The 13,672-nt window shown below is 34.3% G+C and overlaps 1 long non-coding RNA gene across 2 annotated transcripts; it reads left to right on the plus strand.

The window, feature by feature from the left end:
• Positions 1 to 7,417: 7,417 nt before the first annotated feature.
• Positions 7,418 to 9,948, plus strand: LOC146924491 (uncharacterized). 2 transcript variants are annotated; one of them, XR_015010969.1, is made up of 3 exons: positions 7,418 to 7,902; positions 9,166 to 9,245; positions 9,765 to 9,948. It is a non-coding gene; the product is annotated as an uncharacterized LOC146924491 (long non-coding RNA). The 2 variants fall into 2 exon arrangements; XR_015010968.1 differs by having other exon boundaries at positions 7,418 to 9,245.
• The last annotated feature ends 3,724 nt before the right edge of the window (positions 9,949 to 13,672 follow it).

Below are 13,672 nucleotides of genomic sequence, written 5' to 3' on the forward strand. Positions count from 1 at the left end.
CCACTGCGAGTTAGGCTGTTAGTTGCCCAAAATTGTCCCGATGCGATCCTTTCGCACGTGTAGTCTTGAGATGACCTTAGAAGTAAGTTAGAGAGCTGTTTAGGATGCTTTTATAAGCTCCGGAAGTCTGTTATGGTGACTGAAATTAGAAGTGTTGCTGCATGAATGCTATAATGATGTTTTATGATATTTATATTGATGTAATTAATTCTTTACATGAATGTTAACACATTCAAGCGTTGTTAATTGTTGCATGTTGCTGCTGTTTTCTGTTGTCGACTGTTAGTGTCTTGAGGTTGCATGAGTCGGTCTATGTTGTTGGAATTTAAGAAGTCGTCCATGATTATGAGTCGTATGAGTTGTACACGTCGTTGTCTAAGTTGTTGGAAGTTGAGTTCATTGCATACTCATTAAAGTTGGGGGCTTTAGGCCCGGCAGCCTTTGTGCTCATTAAAGTTGGGGGCTTTAGGCCCGGCAGCCTTTGTGCTCATTAAAGTTGGGGGCTTTAGGCCCGGCAGCCTTTGTGCTCATTAAAGTTGGGGGCTTTAGGCCCGGCAGCCTTTGTGCTCATTAAAGTTGGGGGCTTTAGGCCCGGCAGCCTTTGTGCTCATTAAAGTTGGGGGCTTTAGGCCCGGCAGCCTTTGTGCTCACATGTCGAAGAGCCTATTATGCTCATTTTGTTGCTGATTGGTACCACATGCATTTGCATATCAAGAAGTTCATGATGTATAAGTTGTCAAGCTGTTGTCGAGTTGATAGAGTTGCATGGTCAAGGATGAGTCGTGTCGTCAAGTTGAGTGTTAAGTTGACTATGATTTGTGATGAAAATTAGTAATGGTATTTGATGATTGTATTTGTTATGTAATGAAAAATATGCTAATTGTTAATTGTTGATTTTGTTATTAATGTTTAAGTTGTTAAATGCATTTTATTGGATTATATGCTTAATGTATTGATTAAATCTCACCCCTTCTGCGTATATGTTGCCTCGACCGTGGGTAATGTGCAGGTAATAAAGATTAGAGGCGTTCATGAGTGGACTCTCAGTTGGTGTCTAGGTGCTCTGATACGTAACGGGATGGGGGCTTGCATTTACTTCTATTCCTTACGTGTCTCTTTTATGAACTAATTTATGAGATTTTTCAATAAGGCCTGCGTGCCAAGACTTTTAAACGTTGAACTAATTTCCGCTGCAATAGTTTAAGATTTTTCATGATGTTGAATTTGAAGGATTATTACTATTATCCATTTTATGATTTAAATGAAGTATGTGACATTCCGTTGTGATCAAAATACTCTGATTTTAAATGAAATTTTTATGTTGGGAAAACGGGGTGTTACAGAAGCTTTCCAAATTTGTGAATTTCTTGTTGTAATTTTGTGAATCTGTGAATATGTGGATTTCTTGTTGAAGCTTGTGTTGTTGTTGTTCTTGAAATTTTGTGGATTTGTGAAATTGTGAATATGTTTTTTTTTATATGAACATGAAGCTTGCTGCATATTCTTGTACTTGTTGAAGCTTGCTCTTGGGTTTATGATGAAGAGGAAGAAGAAGAATCTGGACCGTGTGAAGAAGAAGAAGAACAATGGAAGAAGAAGTTGGAAAAGAAGGGCATTTGATTTTTGTAGTTTTTTAATTGTAATTTTAATTTGTTTTTTATTTAATTTTTAAATAAAACAAACAACTTAATCTAAGTGAGGGAAAAGTGGAAGAATCTCAAATGATAAGGATGGAATCTAAACTTTTTTTTTACAGGGATTAAAACCGGAATTCGCTAATATCACAGGAACCAAAAGATGTATTAACCCTAAAGTTTTAAAAAATCAAAATCTGTTTTGCTTACTAAAAAACTCAAATACACAAATATGATACCTTACTTCAGTGTTTTACAAGCATCAATACTTCATAGATACCAATGTTAATGCATTAGAGATGCTATACAGAGGGATATTTTCCACCTGTTTTTAATCTTGTGTAACAAAATCCAAAATTAAACAGATTTAACTTCTAACATCAATTTTACACGAGTAGTGATATTTGTACAACTCTTTTGAACAACCTTTATGACAACTTTGTTTTTATTTGATTTGATTGGTCAAAAACAATAGAAAGAGAAAAAGTAAAAGAGAGAATAAAAATATAATGTGAGTATGAGAGAGAAAGTTGTCAATAAGTTATTGCAAAATGGTTGTTCAAATATCATTTCTCATTTTACACCAAGTCAATTACTCCCTCCGTCCCAAATTAGAAGTAAAAAAAAAAATCACACTTATTAAGAAAACTAAAACATAAGAATTTGGAATATAGATTTTTGTGTTTTCTTTGGAAAACATTTTATAGGAAGATGTAAAAACAATTTTCATTGGCTATTGGTTATGGAAAAAATGAAAGAGAAAGAAAATTGAATGTAATTTGAATTTAATTTTATGAGATCAAACAAAAGTTTTTCTTGGAAAGGAGATTTTTAAAAAAAAACAAGATTAAATAGGATAAAAGTTTGTCTTTTTTGCTTATATTTTGGGATAAAAAAAATGAGTTTTTTTGCTTATATTATGGGACGAAGGGAGTATGTACAAAATCAATTCCAACGGTCATAAATTTACATCAATGTTGCCCTAAACCAATGTAAAAGGTACCTTTTATTTAAGTTTTTTTCCCTATACATCCTACGTCGAAATTGGCACCAAACTGTGTAATGTCTAATTATATAAAACAGCAAATGAAAGGCATAGTTTTAAAACTCGGCTCGGTCGTCGACTTGGCAGAGGTACTGGGTCACTGAGTCGATGGTCGAACCATCGAGTCACTGGTTGAACCACATGATTGAATCGGATTAAACCGGGTGACTCGATTAGATAACCCAGTGTTCAAATATATATTTAATCAAATTAAATCGGATTGAACCGGTGACTCAGTCTCTTCAAAAACTAAAATAATGACACAGATAGAATAAAAATAAATATCTAATAAACATAATTTCATAGATTAATTATTATGACCTTTAAATAAAATATTTAAGCTTTATAATTATATATGCTTATATTTTATTTTTGAAATAATATAAATGCTTATGTTTTTAACCAAGATTATACAAGTTTATATTGTAAGGTATTTTTATCAACAAAAAAAATTTCAACGAGATCCAACAAAATATGTTATTATATGATGAAAGGTATTTTGCCTAGAAAACCAAGTAAACGTTTTTTTTTTTTTTTTTTTTATTTGAGGGAAACCAAGTAAACGTTATGAATTGAGTCTTGGCGTGCTCTGGTTTTGTAGTAGCCAGGGGATGCCTTCTTCAACCGTATGGAGCACTCCAGTGGAAATATTTTTTGTGGTTGCAATTTTAGTGATACGATAATTGATAAAAACATTAACTCATTAGCAACTATAGAAATATTTGGTGTATATTACAAGACTTGACTTTAGCCAAATGAATCAAGTCCATGAAGAAAAATGATATTGGAACATATATTTGTGACATCAAATAAGAGATGTCTACACAAGTATTTTTATTTTTATTTTTTAAAAAGAATTTTTTTAAAATGGAGGAGAATTATTGTAACACAAAAATTAATTAAGTTGTGATATTAATCAATCTCGTAATTTTAGCTAGGGGATGTTTTCTTCGAGTGAAATTCTTGTTTACCGATCAATAAAAGGTGGGTAACACTACTCAACTACTCATGTCAAATTAACCTAATCAAAACCATGTATTATATAACATTAAAACAATAACAAACAAATAAATAATTTTGATTGGCGTCAACTCAGCATGAATTGTGTTACCCAACTGATGGGTGTAAGGAAGTTGTCACCTTTCTTCGACCGTATGGAGCACTCTGGTGGAAATATTTTTTGTGGTTGTAATTTTAGTGATACGACAATTGATAAACATTTATTTATTATCATCCATAGAAATGTTTCATGTTTGGTGTATATTACAAGACTTGACTTTAACCAAATGAGCCAAGTCCATGAAGAAAAATATAATTGGAACATATATATTTTTTCGTTACAGTATTGGAACCTATGAAGCATAGACTCCGACACGGACATCTGACACGACACTGACACGGATACGTCGACATCACTAATATAAAAAATATAGGACACCAACACCGTTACATATATGTTAATTTATTTCAAGACGGTCTGAAATGTAAATTAAAATACATATATAAACATCTAACTTGAGAAATTTATGTCATTAGAAAAAGTTCTACAACAAGATGTCATAATATTTGACTTTTTTTTTATTCATCTACTATCAAAAAAGATAAAAATGATATAATCAACTATAATGTGTATAACCACTAATTGAACAGCATATCTCAGAATATGTGTAACTCTTGTATCTATGGTGTGCAGAAGCAAGGGAGAAAAAAAAATTGTTTTAGATATTTGTCGGAGTTGTCCGACACGGCTCGTATGAGTGTTATATAGGTGTCGGACACCGATCGTACACTACAAGAAATATGTTGATTTGCCAAGGATTTTGACAGGGGCATGAAACCCCTGGCAAATTTCCCAGGGCCTAAGCCAAGGAAAACCCATGGCAAATTTGACAGGGGTGAACCCCTCGCATATTACCAAAAGCCCTGGCATTAGGAGACCGGGAAATTTGAATTCAAAAGCACTGACAAGAAACAGCTTTTACAGGAAAAAAGACAAGGCAAAAACCACGGATTGGCCCTCGGATATGAAATACAGCAGGGAATCTCTGATTCATGCAGTGACTTGTCTAGTCAACTGCACAAAAGCTGTCTACCAGCAGACGACACAGGGGTAGGCCGTCGCATAACCCCTGGTTTATTTTGTTTCTATATATTTCCTGTCCGGTTCATTCATCAGTGTTAGAGACTTAGAAAAAAAAAATTACTTTACTCCTCCATTTTCTTCAGAAAATAAGACAATCACTTATATAAAAAAAAACCCCAAATCTGATGTAAATGCAAGATCTAGAGTTTTCATCGCCGTGAGTTTGCCGTCGTCGGTGCCGTAGTTGCGGTTGTCGTCGAAGTCATTGCAGTTGTTGTCGTTTCTGTTGACGAAGTCGTTGCGGTTGCGTCGTCGTTTCTGTTGACGAAGTCGTTGCTGCGTTGTGGTTGTTGTTGCCGTCGCCGTCTATTTCTCCCTTTCTTCTTCCTATCAGTTTCGGCTTTCGATTGCAAACACAACACATACGTATTTCAATTTCTTTGAACTAACCTTCTTTCTCTCTCTTCAAATAGCAGAATAGTGTGAGTTCAGTTTTGTTATTTCTTCGCTATGTGTAATGCGGTTCATCTTTTGGATATTGGTTTTTAAAAATGGGTTCAGTTAACTGGTTATTTTTAATGAAACGGACCAGGTCAGTTTTGATCCAACAAAAAGTGGGCTTTTACAAACAGTTCACCTAATTTTCCAGACCAGTTCATAGTTTCTGGATTTCTTGCACACCCTAGTTGCTGCGTTTTCATTCTTTTCCTCATCTTTGATGAAGAGTGCATCTTGGCTTGTTTTCTTAGTTGAAAAATGATATGTTAAAAAGGTTTATTGTTGGAAATCGACTGTGAAGAGAAGCAATCTTAAGTGTAATATGGGCTACAGTTTGTTGCCAAGTATTTTTTGCTGCACAGATGGATGGGTTCATTATTTATTATTTAAAAACAATTTTATTTATTATTTAAATTAAATTTTATTTATTAAAATGATTTTTGAAACAATAATTGTATTTCAAAAACAACTTTAAAGAAAATTCAATTTTTTAATTAATTTAAATACATATTATTAATTAAAATTATTATAAAAACATTTAATTAATTATTAAAAAATCAGTTTAAAAAATAAATCCTTTTTTTAAAAAAAATTAATATACCATTTGACAGGGGTTATACCCCTCGCAAAGGCCTTGGCTGAAGTTACCCTGATTTGACATTTCGTCAGTTAGCAGTCAAGTCTGAACAGACTGCAAAGTCAGATCAGACCTGCGTAGTTGCAGACAAAAGTGACGACTTTTGCCAGGGAATAAGACAGGGCTTTGGTGACGCAGTTTGCCAGGGGTTTGACCCCACGTTTTTGTCCCAGGGGTGTAACCCCTCACTAATTGTTTGCGACGAGCGCTTTTGTGAGTGCTTCTGCCCCTGGGAAATTCCCTCACAAACGTCCAGTTTGCCAGGGATTCCGTCCTTTTGTCAGGGATTTTGCCCCTGGCAAAAGGTAATGTTTCTTGTAGTGGTAAGAGTGTCGAAGTAAAGAAAAAATCAATTATTTAGGACACCGGTACGACACGCGTCGTACGGGTGTCGGACACCGCGACACACCTAATCCTAGAGGTGTCTGTGCTTCATAGATTGGAACATATACCTGTGACATCAAAAAAGAGACATCTACACAAGACCTATTTTTTTTTTTTACTTTTTTTTTTAAACGAAATTTTTTTAATATGGAGGAGAATTATTGTAACACAAAAATTAAGTTGTGATATTAATCAATTTTGCAACTTCGTTATTCGTTAACCACAATGTCAATAATGTATGTTTTTTTTTTTGGTCAGGCACAATAATGTATGTATTTTTTTTTTGTCAAGTAACCTAGTGGCTAGATTCACACACATAATGTGTGGAGAAGTGGGGAATCCAGAGTTCGAACCCCGACCCCTGCACAAATTATCCCTGGTGGCTACCAACTGAGCTACACTTACGGGACTATATGTTATTAACCATTTTTAACATGCATTTCATTAACACTTTAATTACTTTATTTAACACAAAAATGCAAGTCATTAATCACTTATTTAACATAGTTTCAAAACAATGATAGTAAATTCCCTAAAAAACAATGGTAGTACATTTTTTTTTTTTGAGAGAAAACGATGATAGTACATAGATTTATGTAAAATAAGTGTTTAATATCTTTCACCTTTGTACTTAATGAGGTAGTCAAAATTGTTAATGAAATTCCCTAAAAAAAATTTGTTAATGAAGTATATATTAAAAAAATTGTTAACAACATTGAGATATAAGCCATCATATTTTTCCAAAAAAAGACCAAACCTTTTTTATTTCCCTTGAAATATTGTGTAACCAGTTTTCACTATTTTTTTAGCATCAAATAATAATCATATATACAATAAATGAGAATATCAAAGAATAAGATAGTAGTACATTTTTTTGACAAAAGATAGTAGTACATCATACTTATATCTAATCTTTGTTAACAATGCTACATATCTTGCAAACCCTAAACCTAAGCATTTTGGGCGCCAATGCTTAATGGCCGTTGATTTCAACCACTATTGATCTGCACCCATACCTTCATTCATTCAAAATTCAAAATTCCCTCATTAATTAACAGCCATTAATAATATGATAATGATGATGTATTTCCTAGAAAGAGGCTCACGGCTCTATGTGTTTACTTTACATCAAAATACATTTTTCCAATGAATAGGCAGATTGCATTTAATTTCATTAACTAATTGTCTTCCATCCAATTCTCAAGACTCTATGTACACCATAGCATTGCTCTTTTCAAAAAAGAACTTCCTCATGCACCGTTATACTACTACTCTATTTCCTCATCTAACTCATTCATGCCATACTCAATTTCCCCTTCAAAATCCATCGTTTCTTCAAGGTGTGAAGCAGCAGCTGAAATTATACAAGGTGCACGTAAAGGTTTCAGCCCATGAAGTAATGAGAACAATTTGTTTGTTCAATTTGCTACCTGATTGATTATTTGATCAATTTATCCTTCCATACTGGTCAATTCAATCTCTTACCGTAAATCTTCCAGCTTATGATGGGAATCTTGGTGATTCACTTATGTCCAATATATTTTCTGTCACAGATCTTCCTACTATACCAGGCATTTCTGACGAGGCTGAAATTCTATCATCACTTCAGCAGCCTAATAAAGTATGTTATTACTGAATTTCTCCCTGAATATGCCTGCGTTTTTTTTGTGATACTTAAGTAGGCAGTTGATTTTGTTTATGTGCATGGTGTGGTACAACATTTTTTTGGTTCCCATATAATTTAAACGAGTAAGCATCATAAATCATGAGAACAAAATATGATATTGTTATTGTTTATAATTAGGAACGTTCTTTGCATATGCACAATAATAATTAGATGGGTAATCTGTAAATGCAAATTAACATTCCATTTAAATTGTAAAGTTAAGCATGGAGTTGATTAAACCGGTGCAACTCATGAGGTAAATATAAACAAGAATAACTACAAAAGTTTGTTAAATGAATATTGGGATTGTTGAGATGCTCTTCTTAAACTTTTTCTCTTTATCAACAAATTAAAGAATTTGAAGCTACTCATCAAGTTAGTTCTGAAGAATATTTAAGAACATAACTTCAACCTAACCCAATAGCAGAACATTTAATATAGTGAAACATTTTGAAGAACAATTCACCCCTATTTCCTCTATCCTTCCTTCCCATTCATGTCTACCATGGCTTTCTCTCTTCCATAACCTTTACCTCTCTCTGTGTCCAGCAAAGCTTTCTCTCTTTCTAGAAGTTTACTCTCTTTGTCCACCACCGCTCTGCCATCACATGGACATCCGTGGTCAGCCTCAACACACCGAATCTACATTTATCCTGTTTGTGTGTGTTTTTGTTTGTGTAGGCCATTGTCGAAAATCTCCATCGATCAGAAATGGTAGAATCATACTCTTTGTCAGTTTGGGATTTGTAAATATTGTCGTATCAAAGAAGTGGATAGCAAAGGTGTTTCAGTTTGTAGCTGCTACATATCAGTGTTTCTACCACCCATGCGTTCTGTTGTGTGTCAGTGTGTTCCAACTGCAACCTCGTTTTTTTTTTCTGATCTTAACTTTGGTCTGCAAGTGTTTTAGTTCTGTTTACAGATTTTTATTTCATTTTTTTGCTGGCTATTTGTAATTGTCTCATACTGGTTTATCAATATAGAATATAGATGGTTGTGGTTTAGCTCTTTAGTGTTCTTAGGTTTTGTATATTTTCTTAAGAGTGGTTTCTATGTTCTCTGTCTGATTTCCTTTTGTTTCTTATGCTATATGATATCCATTCAACGTCTGTGGCTGTTGTGGGAGATTTTTGTAGCTTCTTTCAATACACAAGCATAGGAATTTGTTTTGTATCATTAGTTTCTTCAAGCACATTGATTTAATTGAAAATTCTTCAGGCAAGAATGTTGATTCAGTAGAAATGTTGGTCTAATGCTTACTCTAATCCTTTGGAATTTTGCAGCTGGTGTCTTTTCAGGTAAACACATTTATGTGTAATAATAGTTTGATAGTCATAATGATAGGTGTGATTTTCGGTTTCATCTTTGTAATTATTTTGGGCATCGGTGTGCTTTATGGTAGAGTAAACCTTTGTAATATCACTACAGTGGCTATGCTTATTTAGCACTTCCTCTTGCTTTACTTTACTACCAATTTAGGATACAACTATTATTTGTTATATATGCTAACAATGACCACAAGAAATGAGGGTGATTGAGCACTCATCTAAATTATTTTAATGGCTACTCATCTTTGTTTGAATTAGGTTGAAACCATACAGTTTGATATAAGAACTTTTTTTTATGTTGCTCTTACTACATTTGCTAATCCTCTGCTCCTACATCAGCCCCATAAAATGTGCACTGTTTTACACTAACTAGAGTGATAATACTATAGATTTTCTTTAGAATTCTTTAGTGTATTGTCATTGCTACTTTATGTATTTACTTGGAGGAACCTTTTGCCTCACTTTATGTGTTGTGTGTGTGATGTATAGATTAATATTGCAATATCAAGTGTTACATCAAGGGATGGTCTGAAGATATTATTAACGGATGACAATGGAGATTGTATCAGCACCACTTCAAATGTAGTGTATAAGGAGATATTCCAAAATGTGTGACCCAACATTGTATGCCCTTAAATACTATTTATATTTATTTATTTTATTATTTATGTAATGAATAATAGCGGAATTTTTTTTAGCTTCTCCATTTTTAATGTCTCGGGCGGTAGCACGGGTAAAAGATCTAGTTTATGAATACACAAAGTTTAGGCAAAATATTAAGGTATTACATTTAAAGAATGAGATACTATCATGTTTATGAAATAGGTGGTTGTGGCAGCAAATAAGAATTTGGGAAATGAGAAAAGAGATTAAAATTAGAATATTTCTTATTGTAAAAAGAACTTTTTTTTATTAATTTTTAATTGAATTTTTATTGTATGGTTTGGGTTAGGTTGAAGGAATTTCATATTATTGAAACTGCAACCCAGCCTGAGGGACGTGGGTTAACTAAAATAAATATCAAGCTTATATGACTATCCAACCCAACCCGTTATTTATGATTCGGGTTGGTTGGGTCGAGCAGTTTAATAATTTCACCTAAACCATATGCACCCTTAAACGAGTCTTCCAATTGTTGCATGGTTAATTAGTTTAAAAAGAAGGGAAAGTCACAACAAAAACATGGCTAGTAAAAGGAAATTTCATTAATGTTAATGAAAATGAAATATATATTAAAAGAATTGTTGATATAAGCCATCATATTTTTCCAAAAAAAGACCAAACCTTTTTTATTTCCCTTGAAACATTGTGTAACCAGTTTTCACTATTTTTTTAGCATCAAATAATAAGCATATATACAATAAATGAGAATATCAAAGAATAAGATAGTAGTACATTTATGAATACACGAAGTTTAGGCAAAATATTATGGTATTACATTTAAAGAATGAGATACTATCATGTTTATGAATAGGTGGTTGTGGCAGCAAATAAGAATTTGGGAAATGGGAAAAGAGATTAAAATTAGAGTATTTCTTATTGTAAAAAGAACTTTTTTTAATTAATTTTTAATTGAATTTCTATTGTATGGTTTGGGTTAGGTTGAAGGAATTTCAAATTATTGAAACTGCAACCCAGCCCGAGGGACGTGGGTTAACTAAAATAAGAGTATTACTTTTCCCACCCTATGTCTTTTCTCGCGCGCCCTATTTTTTTTTTCAATTATACCCCTGGTCCGGATTTCGTATTCCGGAATGTATTGTTAGTATTTTTCAGATGTTTCCGGATTTTAAAATCCGGAATAGTATTTTAGCAGAACTTTTGCAATTTTAAGCTCTACAATTCGTAAAATAAAATGCGAATAAAATAAAAAACAGAAATAAAAAGACACAAACATAAAAACAACTCATTTTATTAATATATGAACAATACATTACAATAATTTTCAAGTTTTTTAAGCTTATTACATAAGATCCTAAATCTATTTCTAATCTCCTAAGAGCCTAACCATTGGTATGTGATAGGACATACCAGTAGTTTGGCTATTGGAGGAAAATCGGAGGAGGAGGGAAGAGGAGGGCGGGAAGAAGAAACAAATGCCCCTGAGGTAGGTGGGGGTGCTCAGACTTACGCCCAGACATGCGAAGCTAAGAACCACACTGACCCACATGACCCTCAGATGAACCGCCCTTCGTTGCAACGCGGTTCCATCCTCATTGACCGTTCATACAAACCCTGAAAGTTTTCAACGAGGCCCTTATCTATGAAAGACCAACGATGGAAAACCATGGTTGTAGAAGGAAGAAGAGGAGGAGAGGGTGGGAGAGGATGGTGTGAGAAATGGTGGGGTTTGGAATGCTATTTATAGGGAGGGGTGGGTGAAAAATGGTTGGGAAGCCATAAATGCAGTCAAAAAACGTGGTAAAACACGTTTTTTTTTACTTAACCACCGACAAAAACGTGTGGTGCAGACCACTGGCCATGACACTGATGCAATCCGGAATATACAATCCGGAATGCACCTTTGGTTTCCGGAATATCCTTTCCGAATTAATGCGATAATGGTGAACGAGGGAAAAGTTGGCACTTCCTGTAGGGCTAAGGACATTCCGGAATGTAAAATCCAGAACGCTTCAACATTGTATTCTTTTGAAAGAGAGCCATTAATTTGGGTTTGGACGGTTACAATCACTAACACGTTTTCACTGGCTGTATTAATGACCTAGGACTTGTTTAAGGCTATAAATAGGCTTCCATCTTCAACAAATACCTCCATTCTTCACTTCACCTCTTTTCTTCAATTTTCTTCAAACGTTTTTAGTTTTTTAGGGGTGTCGGTGGTGTCATGGTCATTGTTGACCGTTCCTATGAACTCTGCAATAGCATTTCAGCTTGTGTGGGGTTCATATAACGGTCAACAGAGACCCTTGACATCAAAGAAAGACACAAAATATTCATATCGATTTTGTTCGGATTTAATTTTCCGGAAATCACTTCACCTCTTTTCTTCAATTTTCTTCAAATGTTTTTAGTTTTTTAGGGGTGTCGGTGGTGTCATGGTCATTGTTAACCGTTCATATGAACCATGCAATAGCATTTCAGCTTGTGTGGGGTTCATATAACGGTCAACAGAGACCCTTGACATCAAAGAAAGACACAAAAAAGCGCACAACATCTGGTCCGGAATTTATTTTCCGGAAGTAACTAACAATCTGGTTCGGAAAACAAAATCCTGACCAGGGGTATTTTTGGAATTTTTGCAGGGCACGAGAGAAGGCAGTAGGGTGGGAAAAGTAAATCTCCTAAAATAAATACCAAGCTTATATGACTATCCAACCCAACCCGTTATTTATGGATCGGGTTGGTTGGGTCGAGCAGTTTAACAATTTCACCTAAACCATATGCACCCTTAAACGAGTCATCCAATTGTTGCATGGTTAATTAGTTCAAAAAGAAGGAAAAGTCACAACGAAAATGTGGATAGTAAAAGGAAATTTCATTAATGTTCATAAGAAGATATCTCAAAAAGGAAATTTCCGATGGCACCATCCTTCCACAGAAAGTCGGATGGGATGATTGGTTGGTGCCTTCTCATAAGAGGTATCTCAACAAGATTTTCCCAAGTCCGGATTGTGTCATCCTTCTAGAAACACTTTATATTCTACATGAGAGGGCTCTCGTTCTTAACCTAGAGGAGGAAAGCAAAAAAATTGTAGCCAAGAAGGATAATATACGAGAAAGCTAGGCTGACTGGAATAACAATTTTAGCTCGACGTTGGTAAAATGAACCAACATTCTTGCTTCGCAGCGAAGCGATTGAAAGAACAAATGACCTAATGGAAAATAACTTCCAATAGTAGGAGGTTTGTCATTCTTGATACATTGCTGATAGTGAGAAAGAGGAGCAAGACATAAGTTCAAACCAGAGGAAATAACGGTACCAATCACGCGCGTTGAGTCAACGACTGATTTATGTACGATGGTCAAGCTTATAATTCTTCAAGGGAGAAAAGGCAAATGAAAGATGTGGTTGGGAAGATAAATCAACAAATTTAAAGATCAAATAATGATAAGAGTTATTTGAATGATGCATGGTTACATAAGACGATTCATTTCATATTTTACAACATAATGATGACACTTTTCACACACGGCTTCAATACTTACATCACATCATCTCATCTCTCAATTAGGCATTGCAATTGGACCCAGGCCCGATGGGCATCCGCAAAAAATACTTAAAATGGGTAGGGTAAAACCCCGCTTTTATGGGTATGGGTTTGGGTCCGGATAATTACCCGCAAATTTAGATGGGTATGGGTGCGGGTAAGGGCACTATACTACCCAGCCCCGCAACCCGCATATACATATTTATATAAAATAATAAATATTTTATT

Source organism: Medicago sativa, chromosome 5, assembly GCF_051527215.1.
Source record: "Medicago sativa cultivar Bolivia chromosome 5, Bolivia_mono, whole genome shotgun sequence".
Classification (NCBI taxonomy): Eukaryota; Viridiplantae; Streptophyta; class Magnoliopsida; order Fabales; family Fabaceae; genus Medicago; species Medicago sativa.